Raw genomic sequence first — 16733 nt, 5'->3', positions numbered from 1 at the left:
ACTCTCTCACCTGTCAGTAGTACCACTGGCCTTCCAGTCACCCTGGCTCAAATCCCAGTGTCATTTTTAACTCCTCACTTCTTTTATGTGGTCATGGTTGTAGCCAGCAAGCCCTGAACATCAACAGATGTTCAACAGATATTCTCCAGCTCCTAAAATACTAAGCTCCCACTTGCTCAGCATGCACTGACCTCTTCTTTCTTACAGCATTTTCTTTCGATGCACTCAGCTTGGCACTCGATTGCATGTTTGCTTGACATGTGTGCTCCTACATGTCTTGACTTTACCTAGTCTGTAACTCTTCCGAGGCAAGGATGACATCTCACACCTCTTTGTATTTTCCCCACAATCTTGGACATCACCGCAGGCAATCACTCATTCATATTTGTCGGTACCTAGACCGTGTGCTTCTAGGTTCTGGGGATAAAGCAATACAAACAAAGACAATCCCTGACTTCATGGAGCTTACATTCTGGGGAGAGGAAACAAAACAATAATTAAGTAAATAGCTCCCGGTGGCAGAGTCTGGAGAAGGGGCGGTAGGTGCCATGTCCGGCTGCAAAGGTGGCAAAAAGAAGCCCCTGAAACAGCCTAAGAAGCAGGCCAAAGAGATGGACGAAGAAGACAAGGCATTCAAGCAGAAGCAGAAAGAGGAGCAGAAGAAACTCGAGAAGTTAAAAGCAAAGGCCATGGGGAAGGGCTCCCTGGCCACAGGTGGAATTAAGAAATCTGGCAAAAAGTGAGCTGTTCCTTATGCCTGGGGCAATGGTGATACTTAATTCCATTCTCGTTTTAACATCTGGATTCCCTGCCATAACATCTGTTGCCACCTACAGCTAGAAAGAAGTTGTTTTGAAGACTGTTGTACATTTAAGAATAAACTTTTGTAAAAATAATAATAATAATAATAATTCAGTAAATAAAATATGCCATGTGTTAGTTTAGAATACCTGTTAAGAAAAAAATGAAGCAAGAAAGGTAAATATAAAGTGTGTGAATGGAGGGAGGTAGGATGTTGAAATATTAGTTGTGTCCAGATTCTTGAGTAAAACATAAAGGGAGTGAGAGAGTTAGCCATATGACCTCTGGAGGAAGAGATTCTAGGAAGTGGGAATAAGATGGGCAAAGGTCCTGAGGCAGGAGTGAGTCTGATACAATCCAGGAACAGCAAGAAGGCCGTTATAGTTGAAACTTGGTGAAAATTTGCTGCATTTAAAAAAGTGAAAGATTGAGTTTCAGGCCTTGAGAATGCCTCATTGTGCAATGAGCTTACACTGGGTGGAGACTTTGTTAGAAATAAATATTAAAGATTTATTAGAGGGTCTTAGAGTTTTCCTTCTAGGAACATAACTAGGCAAAAACCCGGAAGTGTTTCAAAGAAGGAAGAAAAGTTAAAAGTTCTTATAGTAAAAAAGACATTATTGAGAATTATCAGCCCTAGGACTGATAGTTATCAGTCAGATGTCAGGCAGTCTGGATGATGGATGTCAGATATAGACATTATTGAGAATTATCAGCCCTAGGACTGATCCAGGATAGTTATCAGTCAGATGTCAGACAGTCTGGATGATGGATGTCAGATGGTCCAGAAGATGGGCGCCAAGAGGTCTGGTCATGACAGATGGGGACAGGAGGTAAATACTGGGTGGTTTGGATATGAGATTCCTTCATGGGGTAATCGAAGGGTTATCTAGAAGTTTGGAGTATGTCCAGATGTTTATCCAGGCATTGATGCAGGACTGGAAAGTTAAAAAAAATTTAAGTTCCCAGGCTAGTTAGAACAAAAATGGAGTCTTTCCCGCGTCAACCTTCATAATATTAATAATCTTAGCAGCTTGGTTAATGTGACTCCATTTTGTTTATTTCCTATCTTCATTCTTATGTCATATTCAATCTATAAATTTCCCTCTAAGCACTGCTTTCGCTGAATCTCAGAAATTTTAAGCTGTGTTTTAATTTTCATTTAGTTCAAAATATTTTTTAAAAATTCTCTTCAGCTTTATTTTTGGTTTATATGTTATTTAGAAGTATGTTGTTCAATCTTCATGTATTTTTGAGATTTTCCACTTATCTTTGTGTTATTGATTTCTAGTTTAATTCCATTGTGATCTGAGAGCAAACAATGCATAATTTACATTAATATCTACCATATTTGCTACTGTTTTCTATTTGTTACTCTTGTTATTTGATTCTATTTTTGTCTCCACTCTTTTTCTACTATTTTTTTTTTTTTTAAACACCTACAGCACCTGGTCTTCTTAGGTAGTCTCCCATCCAAGTACTAACCAGGCCCGACCCTGCTTAGCTTCTGAGATCAGATGAGATCGGGTATGTTCAGGGTGGCATAGCTGTAGACTACTTTTTGTTGTTTTAATTGCGCATTTTACATTAACTTATTTTTCTCCTTTCTTAGCATATCATTTATACTTCTTTTTTTTTAATCTTTTTTAGTGTTTGCCCTAGAGTTTGCCCTAGAGTTACAATATACATTTAAAACTAATCCAAGTCCACTTTCAATAACACTATGCTGCTTCATGGTTGCGTAATTATTTTGTAAAAACAAAATAATCCTTATTCCTCCCTCCCATCCTTGTATCATTGCTGTCATTCATTTCACTTATTCATAAGCATATGTAATACACACACATATAGACGTATATACACACATACACACACATATATAAACATACATAATCAAATTCATTGTTGCTCTTATTATTTTGAACAAATTGTTGTTATCTATTAGGTCAACTAAGAAAAAGAAAAAAAAGTTTTTATTTTATCTTTATTTATTTTTTCTTCAGAACTCTTCTTTGTATAGATTTGAGTTTCTGAGCTATATTATTTTCTTTTTCTCTAAATAACTTCTTTCAATATTTCTTTCAAAGCAGGTCTACTGCCAACACAGTTCTTGTTTTTGTTTGAGAAAGCCTGTATCTTTCCTTCACATTTGAAGGATAATTTTGCAAGGTACAGAATTCTAGGCCTATGGGGATTTTTCTTCAACGCTTTAACTATTTCACTCCACTCTCTTCTTGCTTACATGATTTCTGAGGAGAAATTGGATGTAATTCTTATTGTTGCTCCTCTGTAGGTTAGGTATTTTTCCACCCCTTCTGGCTTTTTTCTTTATCTTTAATTTTCTGAAGTTTAAAAATGATATGCCTATGTGTAGGTTGTTTTGTTTGATGTTCTTTCTACTTCCTGGATCTGTGGTTTGGTGTCTGACATTACTTTGGGGAAATCCTCATTCATTATTATTTCAAATATTTCTGTGTTCCTTTCTCTATTTTTTCTGATATTCCCATGACACATATGTTATACCTTTTGTAGTTGCCCCATAGTTCTTGGATATTCTGTTATTTTTTTTGTTTGTTTGTTTGTTTCAGTTCTTGCTTTCTTTAATTTTCAGTTTTGGAGTTTTCTATTGAGATATCCTGAAGCTCAGAGATTCTTTCCTCAGCTGTGTCCAGTGTACTAATGAGCTCATCAAAAGCATTCTTCTTTTTTTTCCTGTTACAGTATGTTTGATCTCAGGATTTCTTTTTGGTTATGTCTTAGAATTTTCATCTCTCTGTTTGCATGGCCCATCTGTTCTTGCATGCTGTTTACATTATCCATTAGCATATCCATTAGAGCCCTTAGCATATTAGTCACAGTTTTAAAAATTCCTGGTCTGATCATTTCAGCATCCTGACCATAACTGAGTCTGGATCTGGTGCTTGCTGTGTCTCTTCACACTGTATTTTTTGCTTTTAAGTACACCTTGTAATTTTTTCTTGATAGCTGGACATTATGTACCAGGTAAAAGAAAGTGCTGTACACAGGCTTTTAGTAATGTGGTGTCGAGGTGTGGGACAGGGGAAGTGTTCTATATCCTATGAGTAAGTCTCAGTCTTTTAGTGAGCTTGTGGACTTCCTAAGTTTTTCTTAGTCCACCCCTGCCCCCATCCCCTCCTCCTCCTTCATGTAGGACAGGATAGCTAGAGCTGAAGTTGAGTATTTCCCTTTATCCAGATCACTTAGGCTCTGATAAAACTCTGATAAAAGCAGGTTAGGTTCTGGTTAACCTGTTTCTCCTGAGAGCAGGCCTTGTTAGGAAAAGAATGCTCTAGATTATTTCAAAATGATTCTTTTTATCCCTTCCTCTGCTGGAAGCACAAGGAGATTTTTCTCCCACATTTCTTGTGAGAATTTAATTGAACTCCTGAAGGTAAAATTCACAAAAGCATGGGTACCCCTTCATGACTGAGTCCCCCTGGAGTTTGTAACTCTCAGACTTGTCCACATTTGGCCTTCAGCATCTCAATACATCTTAGGCTTTTGTACTCCTGCACAGGTTCTATGGAGGATTCTGCTCCAGTATGTTGTGCTTCTCTGAATTCGCCTGTCTGTCTCTCCAATTTTAGGGGCAGCAGTTTGCCCTCTGACCTCACTTCTCTTATGCATCTCAGAAGAGTTGTTGATTTTTCAGTTAGTTCAGCTTTTTATTTTTGGGGATGGAGTGGTGACTTCCAAGCTCCCCGCATGTGGAATCAGAAACCAGAACAGATTCCAAGTTTAATGCATTCTCTGAGCTTCCTTGCTCTATCATAACCTTCTTGCCTTCCTGAATTCACGGCTCTTCATCTATCTCGTTCTTAGATTTCAGGATTTAAAATTTTTAATTTTTTAAGTAACCATAACATTTTTGTAGTACAGAACTCAAAAGAACTAAAGGATGCATCAGCATCCAGACTTTTTTCCTAGAGTAAGAATCTCAGAATCCTTCCAGAGACAATCTTTGTGCTGTTTTCTTCCTTCTGTTTTTGTTTGTTTATTTTTGTTACACAATTGATAATATTCAGCGAACACTATTATAAACCTTGTTTTTATTTTTAAGATAGTTCCACATTGGTATATAAAGAGCTTCTTCATTCTTTGTCATGGCTGCAAGGTATCTCATTTTATGGATATATCATAATTTATTGAATCGCTTCCTTATGGATTCGTTTAGACTGTCAAACCATTTGCTATTATGAACAATGTTGCATTAAATAACCTGTGCACTAGTAATAACACACAAAGTCTACCTCTAGAATACATTCTTAAAAATGGAATTGCTCAGTCAAAAGGTACATGCATTTTTCATTTGGAAAAATTTGTCCTCCCTGGAATTTATACCAATTTGCTTTCCTTTGGCAATGAACAAATGATCATTTCCCTACCCGCCGACCTACCAACAAAACTTTATCAATGTTTTTTATCTTTACTAATGAGCTAGGTGAAAATATAACATGTGTGGCCAAAAAAATTTACACCATGCTCCATATCAGATAATTCATACAGGAGAAAAATCATATAAACATAATGAATGCCAGAGTTTTCAAAGGGAAATCAGAATCCATTAGGTTTTACTGAATTCATAGTGGAAAAAAAACCTTATGAATATAAGGAATGTGGGAAAACTTTTTAGGTGGTGATTTCGACTTGTTCAACCTCTGAAAATTCACAGTGGAGAAATGCAGTTGGAATGCAATGAGTGTGAGAAAAATTTCTGGAAGAGTTTATACATTGTTCAACATTAGCAAATTCATGTGGAGGAAACCCCGGTGAGTGCATTGAGTAGGAGGTGCCTCCTTGTACATCGGTGAATTCACACTGGAAAAAGCCTATGAATATAGGAGTGTGAGGAAACATTTAGACATAATTCAGCCTTTACCAGTGCAGTGATTTATGTTAGACGAGAACCCTTTGGAACGTCATGACTGAGGGAAAGCCTTTCCTTAGAGTGCACATGGTATTCTATGTCACTGTGTCTACTCATGAGATAAACCCTATAATTTATTGAATGTGGTAAAACCTTTAATCAGAGCTTGAGTCTGAGTCTCATTCAACATCAAAGGAGTCATTCTGGAGAGAAATCCTGTGAATGTCATAAGTGTTGGAAGGCCTTCAATTATAGTTCATACTTTCTTTGACTCCAGAAAATTCATGCAGGAGAGAAATTGTTTGAATGTAATAAATGTGGAAAGGCTCTCTGGCCTAGGTCAAGCTTTTACAACATCAAAGAATTCATTTCCGGGAGGAATCCTATGAATGTAATGGAAGTGAGGATATTTTCAGCTAGACTTGTAGCTGAGAATCTGCTTTGTGAAAAAAGAGATGATAAAAACTTGAGCAACGGGAATGTATCTGTGTATTCTGTGATGCAAAGCTGCTAGCTATGCATTTCCCAGGTTCATGCATTTTTTATGTGAATAATTGATCAAATGGTAAATCTGGAGGATAATTTTTCTTCAGTTCCTCCTTATACATCAGAAGTACCAAAGCAGATAGAAAAGCAGTGGATGCAATTCTTAGAAATTAATGGTCGCAGTATGACTTGTCATGCCATATAAGCAGCTCAAATGTCCTTGTTGATAAAGGTCAGAGCTTTTGAAATCTCTTGTAATCATTTCCAATCCAGAATCAGGGAAATGTAAGGTAGCCTAGAAATTGAAGGTGCTGGCCATTTTCCTATCACCAAGATGTGGTTTATAAATATTCTAAGTTACTGTGGATAAAGGACTCTCATGCTTCTGAAAGGGTTGAATGGTGAAGGGGTCTGGGTAAAAATGAGGGAAATGGACACTGGCCATCAGGACCCACTTCAGTTATTCTCTGGCACTAAAGTTAGTTGAATTACTCTTTAAAATGGTGCATGTTAAAGAGGAGGATGTGAAGATACATTAATGCTCACCAGAATTTTTTCTTTCTTTCTTTCTTTTTTTTTTTAAAGCCTACAGCACCTGGTATTCCTTGGTAGTCTCCCCTCCAAGTACTAACCAGGCCTGACCCTGTTTAACTTTTGAGATCAGACGAGATTGGGTATGTTCAGGGTAGCGTGGCAGTAGACTCATGTTCACCAGAATTAATGCTTGACTCTGTGTCCCAAGACTCAGCCCCTGTGCTTCATCTCATACCTGCCCATTCCCCCTCAACACACACAAAACTAAGTGGTATGTGTTCCCACACAGAGACTCTTTCAAGACAGAATGCACAGCCAAGATGAGAGTGAAACGCTTAGGGTACAGATTTAAGGAGGCACTCACTCTCTTGCATGTCCCTGAGAGTGATGCCACCTTAAATGCTGTGGCCTTGTGCCTCACTTGTCTCACCCTGGTCCTGGCCCTGGACAAAAGCCCTGGAGTCTAGATGGCTCACTTGGAGGCAACTAAATGGAAATCTGGATTTTGGTCACCTTGGAACAGCTGGAACAGAGAGAAAGGGATAGAAGGAAGAAATGTGGGAAACACTCGGGAAGAAGCTAGCCAAGAGAAAGAGCTGTAGGAATAGATTTAGTTATAGGGTCACAGGTGGAAAAACCGGGCAGTTGTAAGACACAGATCTATCTTCAGGGGCACCAGTAAGGGGCCTCCTTGTATACATTCACTCACTCATTGAGTGCCCATGATGCTGGACACATTGCTGTTAGAGATATGCTTTGTTTGGACTCTTTTCATGCAAGGAGTAGAGGTATCCAGAAGCCCGCTCAGGTAATGTGCTGTATTATAAAGGCACTGGGTTTATTTTTATTGTCGTTTGTTTATTATTGTTATGGCTTTAGTATAAAGGTAAAGGGGTAACTCAGCAGGAGTGGGCTGTTCAAACCTTACCTATTCCAAAGATTTTCAGGATTGGCCCTTGAACAGCTTCTGGGAGATAAACTTTGAGTCTTTGGAATATAGTGCCTGATAAGAATATCTTTGTGTATCTGAGGCCTTGGGCCACACCAGACAGTTTATGCTAACAATGTGATGTATGGTGAACACCTGTTGTTGTATGCCTGGAGGCTTGGGGCCCACAGTATATCAGTTTGATATCTGGGCCGGAGACTGAATAGCTGAAATCAGTCACAGGGGCACCCCATGCTTACATGACTGACTCTCAACAAAAATTCTGATCTCTAAGGCTTGTGCTTCCCTGCTTGGTAATACTTAGTACACATTGTCACACATCATAGCTGGGAGAATGAAGCGCTTTCCATGTGATTCTACTGGGAACAGAGAACTGGAAGCTTGAGTCTGGGCTGGTTTCTCCTGGACATCATCCTATGTGCCTTTTCCCTTTGCTGATTTTAATCTGTATCCTTTCACTGTAATAAAACATAACTATAAATATTACAACTTTCTGTTTGATGAGTCCTTCTAGCAAACCATCAAACCTGAGGATGGTCTTGGGGCCTCCCAAATAGATAGACACTCATGCAGGGGAACCCAGGAAAAGCTGAACAGGCAGACTTCAGATTGTTTTGGGTCCAAGGTAGCTCAAGGGACTTCTTCTTTTTAAATATAATTTTCAGTCACAGAACTTTATTTTTAAACCAGTTATGAGTACGCAAAGATAAAAGTTCAAAAAACAAAAATGAAACAAAAACCACAAACAGCTATAGTTGTCTATATGCTACTAATTCTAGTGGCCCAAGAGGAATTCCACCAAATGTGAAACAATGGATATCTCTGGACTAGAAACAAAGCAGAGAGTATGGTTGTTTGTTGTTGACTCTCTGAGAGGAACCCATCTGTGACTTTCCCACTTAATCGGCCCCTGGTTTTGATGATCAAAGCATCCCTTTTCCTAGAGGAAAAGACTAACACTAAATACTTAAGTATATAGCGTATTATCTAATATTGCTTACTATCATCCCAGAAAGTCTCAGTGAATATAAAAGTGAACTACTTATTGGAGAAGAGTGCCTGGTTACTCAATAGTGACTTATTGAATGATTAACACCTTAACTTGTTATTCCCTCATCTCAAAAATTTATGACCTCGATTAGGCCACTGGTTACTTGTTTGGTGACTAATTCAAACAGGGCTAGCAGGAGAGCCCAGCTTGTTTCGAAAGCAGGAGCTGGCAGGTCTTTACCTTATCTTCCCACTCTAGGCATTCTTTCTCCTTTTCAGAGGGCACTGAAAGAAGGCTTCCATTAGCGATGCTTTTACTGTATTATTGTCGCTATTTCTCCCTTCTTATTCTCCTTGTGATGCTACTCATTCTTAAAAGTTTGAATTATCTCTCTCACCATCTTCCCTTTGATCTTCCATTCTTTTTATCCACATTTTTTGTCTACAAAAGTATTCTTTAAAAACAAAACTCTGTGTGTCAGCTGGATTGTGACCTAAAATGAGTAACAGAGACCCAAAATAACAGTGGCTTATGCATGATTTAAGTTTGTTTTTCTCTCACATGAAAGTCCAGAGGTGGATAATTCAGGGTTTCCATGAAGCCCCTGTAGTCACCTGGGATCCAGGCTGCTTCTGGTTTCCCACTCTGTCCTCCTGGGGTACAGCCTCAGCCTTCAGGTACGCAGTGGTGCTCCTGTCATTGGAACCGTGTTCCAGGCAGGGAATGGAGGAGGGTACTTGCCAGCTCTCAAGGAAATTTCCCACTGTCACTTTTATTTATGTCCCACAGGCCAAGGCTTAGCCACATAGAAGATTGTGGATTTTACTTTTTGTTGCAAGCAGCTTTGCACCCAGCTAAACCTCTGGGACTCTAGGAGAGGTAAGTGATATTGAGACAGGCAACCACCAGTTTCTGCCACACTTGCCATGACCTCTCCTCACATTTTTTTCTCTTTTGTCTCCACTGGGGCCCATGTTTCACTGCTGTATTTGCTAACAGAAGTGGTTTGTTTGGTTTAGGATGTGGGTTATGATATTATTTATTATAATAAGTAATATACTAACATATCTGGTATTTTAAAGACATATGCAGAGGTAGTTAAAACTTTACAGTCTTGACTTTGCTTAGCTAGATCTTTTAAAAAAAAAAATTCTTAATTTTTCTCCTCATTTTTAGTTGATGTGGATAAATCACCGAGAAAACATATGGCTTTAATGTAATATTGCCCTAATAATGTTTCTGATTAATAGTAGTACTCTATGGTTAACAACATGAGGCCTAATATTAAAAACAAACCTATTTACTCGTCATAGTATGAATGTTTTAACGTGTCTCTTGATATAGAAATATCAATTAGGAAAAAATCTAGAGGATTGATCTATAGATTAAATTTTGTGGGTTAATTGAAATGTAAACACTGACTTAAGACACCCTCTCTGTACAAAGTGGCCGCTGTGTCAGTTGGACAAATGCTCCAAGACTCAATTCTTTTCTTCCTTCTCATCTACTTTTCCCGCCACAGTTGGACTCTGATTTCTACGCTCGTGGCGCCACCTGATGCCAAGCAACGACATTGTCTCTTCATTTCCCCACAAGTAGAGGACACTTAAATATATAAACATAGCTCCTGCTCCTGTGCCTTTCAAGATACCCTGTCTACTTAATTTCATTTAGATAATCTTTCTCACACAGATACCCTTTCCTTCTACCTCTTTCTTCCAACTGCTGACTGCTATGTCAAAGAAAATCCCTTTCTTATTTGCACCAGCAGTAGCTGCAGTGGTAATTGCCATTGTATACATTCTAGTGCCTGGCATGTGCTAAGTGCCTTTGTGCATTATCTCATTTAATTTTCGCCAGAACCTTATGTACTAATATTACCCCATTTTACAGCAGAGGACATTGAGGTCCAAAGCTCAGGTCATGTATGCATTTATACAATGGCAGAAGTACACGGCTGTTTCTAAAGCTCATGCTTTACCAGTGGTTCGCAACTCTGAAAAACTGTTTTGAAAGTATCAGTTTTTAATTTAATTGATCTAGTGGGAAGAAATGGTATTATTGTACCATTTCTGAATCGTATCATCCAAATTCATATGTTGAGGTCCTAATCCCCAATGTGAGTGCATTGAGAGATGGGGCCTCTTAAAATAATTAAGGTTAAATGAAGGTGGGGCCCAAATCCAATATGACTGATGTCCTTATAAGAACAAGAAGAGACACTGGGAATGAGCCTGTGTAAAGAAAAGGTTATGTGAGGAAATAGTAAGAAGACAGTCATCTACAAGGCAAGGAGAGAGATCTAGGGAGAAACCAACCCTGCCGACACCCTGTTGTTGGACTTCCTAGCTTCCAGAAATGTGAAGAAATAAATTCCTGTTCTTTAAGCCCTCTCCCCCCCACCCCCCGCCCCCAGGCTGTGGTACTTTGTTATGGTAGCCTTAACAGACTAACACATAAGGACATCAACTTTTTTAGCTCCCTAGGTAATTCTAGGGTGTATCTAGGGTGAGGAGACCTTTGGTCGTAAGCCTGAAAGTCCCAAGAGAAGAGGCAGTCTTAGATTTTGAGTAAAAATGGGCTAGCAACCCTTAGAATTCCTAAAAGAATTCAAATAAGAGAACCAAGAGGTTAAGCCATTTTATTAAGGTCCCTAAAAAAGAAAATATTTGGCAGAGCCAGGACCAGAGTCTAGGTCTTGTGATGTTTAATCCAATACCATGTTCACCAGTCTGCAACAGCAGGAGCTGGTCTTTGACCCTTTAAAGGGTATGTCTGCCTCTCTTCCTCCTTCCTATCAGAACGCCACTTTCAGTCAGGTGTCTACACCTGTCTAGAGCCCCTGAACTCCAGAAAAGCCAACTGGGCCCCAGTTCCAGGTGGCTTCTCAATAGTGTAATTAGGGGCCATGTTGAAATCACTCGGGGAGCTTCACTGACACTTCAGTCTCACCTCCAGAAATTCTGAAACATTCAGTCTACAGAGCAGGTTGTTTTTTTTCTTGCCCTAAAATTATGACAATTTGTTGTTTAATGTTGCTATCAAAGAGCAGAAAATGATCTGCCCATTAAATCTGTTTCAGAGAAGGTCATGGCGTTTCAAGTGGATGTCATTTCTGCTGATCATATCAGAAGTCAGAATACTTTCCCCTTTGAAGGGGATGCCTAGCTTAAGGCAACGATCTTTAGGTGTTCTCTTCACAAGACAGAGTTTCTACATCTCAGGATATGAAACAGAATTCACCTGTCGAATGGTTTTAGGGTTGATGGCTAGTCACACAAGCCGAGGGCTAAAACAAACCTAGTCATATCTGAATGTTGTGTGCTCTTTTTTGAGTAAGCTATTCTAAAGGAGCAGAATAGTCCTTTGACTGGCCCTCTGACGGGGCTGAGATGTCCACTGCATTGCATAATTTAACACTCAGGCCTGTTAAGAGAAGGAAGTCCCCCTAATTTTGACAAGGCCTAATATAATAATTTATGTCCCTCTCCATCATGCCTAGTCTTCTCCAGATTCAGGCCCTATCTGCCCTCATCTGAAAAATATCCATTCTATACTAAGCAGTATTTATTAGGATGCTGGGAAGTGTGACCTACTTGCTCAATTTGGAGATGTTTGTCCATCTCCTCCAGTGATGCTGGTTTTTAATCTGTGGGCTCTGGTGACGTTCAACAATTGCCCACTAGTGCTGGAAATGGCCCCGTATTTTTCTAACACCTTGGTACTAAAGATACTGCCTAGATCAATGTGTCCACCCTTGGGTCTAGCATAGTAGGTCAAACTACATACTCGATAATGATTAGAGAAGGATCTAGTTTTGCACATCTAGAATGTATGACTTTACAAAATTGATTGTCACTTATCTAAGAATGGCCGAAATAAATTTATCAAAAATAAATACTGAAATATATAAAAATAAAGAGATAAAAAAGTATGTCCAGTGAGACAAAAAGACAAGAGAAACAGAAACCCAGATGTATTTGAAAAACTTGCAAACATCAGCCTCTCACACTGGTTGCTCACATACTTCGTCCCAATTCCATTTGAGGATCCTCCCCAATTTAAGCTTCCCAATTATCCCCAGTCATCAAGATCAACCAGTGTTGTTAACCAGCCATCTGGTTATCACGGTTTGGTTCACTATATAGAACTTGTGGACTCAAGTGTCAGCCAACATTCCTCATTCAAACCTATGAAAAAGTAATCAACCCTGTGATAACTATTGATCTGATGGGATACAAGGGGCTCCACAGAGCCAGTTAGCTGCATTTGCTCTTTTTACTAGCTTTACCCTCTGCCCCAAATTCCTGCCATTATTCTTAGGCTTCTGGGTTAAGATACTGTTTCTTGCCACTGTTAAAATTCAAGTTAATCACAGAAGACTTTTCCGGTCAACATGTAGAGACTGTCTCTGGTCAGTGCTATGCTACTGGTGCAGCCCCTGAGGACAGGTTGGGTTCTTATCACCAGCTCGGGAGATGGAAAAATTTTTTTTACAAGGGAACATGAGCTGCAACAGGTCAAATTAGCTAAAATGCTGAGGGTCAGGAAGAACAGTAGAGAAATGGTCAGAGTGAGAAGAGGGAATCAGGGAAGGCTTTCTGGATGTGATTTGTGGAACCAGGTCTTAAAGTAGGGAAGCCAGATAGGTAACCCAAACCCCATCAGAGTGCACAGTTTTATTTTGGTAGATGGGAGATACTTCATGCACATGTAGGGCAAATGTGGATTTTTTGAATGTTAGATTTGAAATTTCCTCTCTGGAGCTGACTAATGGTCAAAACAGAGGCAAAAGAGGTTGGCCATGCTTCAGGGCCCCAATAAGGGGTAGGGGCAGATTGTGTGCTAAGAGGGGCTTTAGGAAGGCAGCCAGGTTGGAGTGAAAAGAGCCCTGGGAGGAGTCTGAAGATGTGGGTACTAATCTGGCCTTCCCCCTTCTGACCCGAGTAAACTTGGACAAGTCACTGAATCCATCGGGGCTCCAACATCTGTGAAAGCCTTTTCTACAGTTGCCATAGACAACCTAAGCTTCAAGAGATTCTGATCATGGCTAACACATGTGTGAGGGCTTTATAAACTATGTGAGGTATTTGTAAGGTTTGGATTTGTTGTTATTGTTCTTTTAAACCATGCCTCAAAACCTATATTTTGCCCATGTGGATAAGATCTATACAACATTATTTTTTATATGGCATTAATGTAGTGAGGTCAAGGAGGATATGTCACCATTTTAATGACTTGCTACTGTAGGAGTAGAGTGAGTTTCAATTATGGGGGAAGGGAGTGAACCCAAGATGAATCTAGAGAGAGGATTCAAGGGACCCTGAGATATCATCACAATTATGAATTTCGGTGGCAGTGGACACGAGGACAGTACTGGGGGCAGGCATATGGTGTAAGAGAAAACAGTATGAAGAGTGAGTAAACAGAATGTGGGAGATGGCAAACGGATCACATCAGCCTGAAGAAGAAGGATGAGTCATAGAGAAGAGATCTTGTTGGAGGACCGAAAAGTTCATCCAAGATTTTTTGATGGGCTAAATCTTCAGCTCAGAAAACGACACCATGAAAATAGAATTAGGAGTCATTCTGGCAGTCTTAAGATTCTCCGGTCACACTGGGAACTTATATGTCCCTGCGATGATGGGAGACACTGGGACTTGATTTTCCTCCCATGTTATTTTCTCAAAAAAGGGCCTCAGAAATATTCATGTTGGCCTGGCCTTGAGAGGACAAATAATTCCTATTCATGTGGGAATTCACCTAATTGGTAGCAGTTGCCTGAAGCGTTGTGATGAGCTCTAAGGGGCTCTAAGTCAGATTCGAGGCTTGGACACTATTAGGGCTCAGTGGGATCTTAGCTCTGTGGCAAGTGTGCTGATTATTTTGCTGACTTTGGGAAGACTCCCAAGCCCTGGTGAGGAGGAGCCTCATTCATTGGGATACAGCTTTCTTCTGCTTTGTCCTCTGATCACTTGCTCCCTTGCACATTCCGCTATTGTCTATTTCCACTGCGACCCCTCCTACCACTTCCAGCTCCACTTCCTTGAAGCCCAGCACTGACCCCTCTACCAGAGCAGCCTTCTCTTTGCCTCCTGACCTGAGAATAAACCGTGAAGCAGTTATTGGGAAGCTGAGGTTTCTAGGTGTTGTTGCATTTAATCCCATGTGAAAGGGGCCATGGTTTCATCTAAGAGAGAAGTGGACCTTACAGGACCCTGAGGGCATCTCTTAGGCTTAAAGAACTTGCTAAAGAAGGATCTGTTAACCTGGCCCGGTGAAAACATGACGTTGCTGGGTCAGGCTCAGAATTGGTTGCTCTGGACTTTTTGGTATAATTGTTAACTTCTTTATGTATAGAGGTGTAAAGGGAATGCTAAAAGCTTAGTTGAGCCATGACTCAGCTTTAGCCGGTTGCTTGTGTGTGGAGCTGGGATATGAGTATTTCAGGTGAGCTGGTTTCTACTGAACATAGGCTCTGCAAGGCCAGTACCTCTCAGGGACATGTAATAAAAAAACACTCTGTCTATATGGGGGAAAATGTATAGTCACAGGAAATGGTTAAGTCACATAAGATAAAACACATCTGTATCATGCTGAGTGAGACTTCTGATGTGAGGGATGTTCTGTAGGTTGGCCTAGTTGAAAGAAGAAAGGGGTGGCAGGATCAAGGAGGGAGATGACAGTGATATAAATTGTGGATGTGAGTAGTGAAGAAAGGGAAATCTATTCAAGCCAGTGTCCTCGTATGAAATCATACACTGGCTCAGGGTTATGCATTAAGTCCTCACTTAACATTGTCGATAGGTTCTGTGACTTTAAGCAAAACAATATATAACAAAACCAATTTTACCATAGGCTAATCGACATAAACAAAAGTTAAGTTCCTATGGCATCTCATCGATGTTATAATAAAATGACGTTGAACAAAATGACATTATTCGAGGGCCTGCTGTACGCCTGTGGGAGAAGGGATTTTGAAAGACCTGAAGGTTTGCAAGGAAGGGCTTTTGGTTATATCTTCCAGAATCCAAACAATGGCTTATGCTTTCATGCAGTCTGAGACAATATTGAGTGCTGTTACTCAGAGTTTGGAAATAGCTTGGAATGTGGTCCATAGGCAACTGAAAATATAATTATAATCAGCACCAGGCCCCAAAACAGACTGTATACTAATTAGAGAGATGACATGATTTAAAGTATAAGAAAGGAGTGTAGTCAGTGCTAGTAGCCCTCCTTCCCACATGTTCCACAGATAGAAGAAAAAGGTGAACAAGAGCAGTATGCCTTTTATTTTCCATGTACCTGTCCCTGTGTGAATTGGAGAGGGCAGCCAAGGTTCCTACCTGTCATTTTTTTCAAGAGGAGCAAAACTGCTCCTACTTAACTATAAAAATCAATTCAATGGAAGTTCTGAGCCTGTTAGGGGACTGTGACACATCAGTCCCTACCCAGTCGTACACATCCTCATACATGCTGGAAATTAGAATGGTGGACCATATGCCTTGGTTCTCCTCCCTTCAGTAAATTCCCGTTGCTCCAGATGGTCCCTAAGTTGGCTAGTGTAATAAAGCAGATGGTGGGCAGGAGAGTAGCCAGGAGGATACAACTTATCCTTTTCCTATCTAACTCACATGAAAGGGCCCATCAAGTAAAGCACTGTCAATGTCTGGGCCAGTGAAACCCAAACTTTAGTGTGCATTAGAACCCCTATAGGGCTGTTAAAACACAGATTGCTGAGCCCTATCGTCCAAGTCTCTGATTCAGAGACCCCACTTTGAGAATCACTGACTGAGGCTATTGGTTTTCAACTGTTAGTTGCATGTTAGAATCACTTGAAAAGCTAAAAACACAAACACTGCCCCCTCCAAAAAAAACCATGTCCAGACCAAATCTGAGCTCAATTTCAACAGAATCCATGTGGGTGGCACCACACATAAGTATTTTTAAAGGTTCCCAGGAGATTTCAATGCATAACCAAAGTCGAGGATCACAAATCTAGGCTCTTGAGGCAGATGCCCATTAATGCAGGTATGCCAGATAAAAGTCAGTAGAACCAAATGTCCCCACTCTTGGTTCTGAGA

The 16733-nt window shown here is 40.1% G+C and overlaps 1 non-coding gene and 2 pseudogenes across 1 annotated transcript; 1 reads left to right on the top strand and 2 right to left on the bottom strand.

Annotated features, from left to right (window-relative positions):
• Positions 1-548: 548 nt before the first annotated feature.
• LOC112471410 lies at positions 549-743 on the top strand (annotated as a pseudogene).
• A 1494-nt stretch (positions 744-2237) lies between these two features.
• On the bottom strand, positions 2238-2356 carry LOC112471451. The gene has a single exon (XR_003043320.1). It is a non-coding gene; the product is annotated as a 5S ribosomal RNA (ribosomal RNA).
• A 4402-nt stretch (positions 2357-6758) lies between these two features.
• Positions 6759-6877, bottom strand: LOC112471491 (annotated as a pseudogene).
• Positions 6878-16733: the final 9856 nt, after the last annotated feature.

Source organism: Pteropus alecto, unplaced genomic scaffold, assembly GCF_000325575.1.
Source record: "Pteropus alecto unplaced genomic scaffold, ASM32557v1 scaffold398, whole genome shotgun sequence".
Lineage (NCBI taxonomy): Eukaryota > Metazoa > Chordata > Mammalia > Chiroptera > Pteropodidae > Pteropus > Pteropus alecto.
The sequence above is the reverse complement of the archived record's forward strand: the minus strand, read 5'-3'. Positions and strand labels throughout refer to the sequence as shown.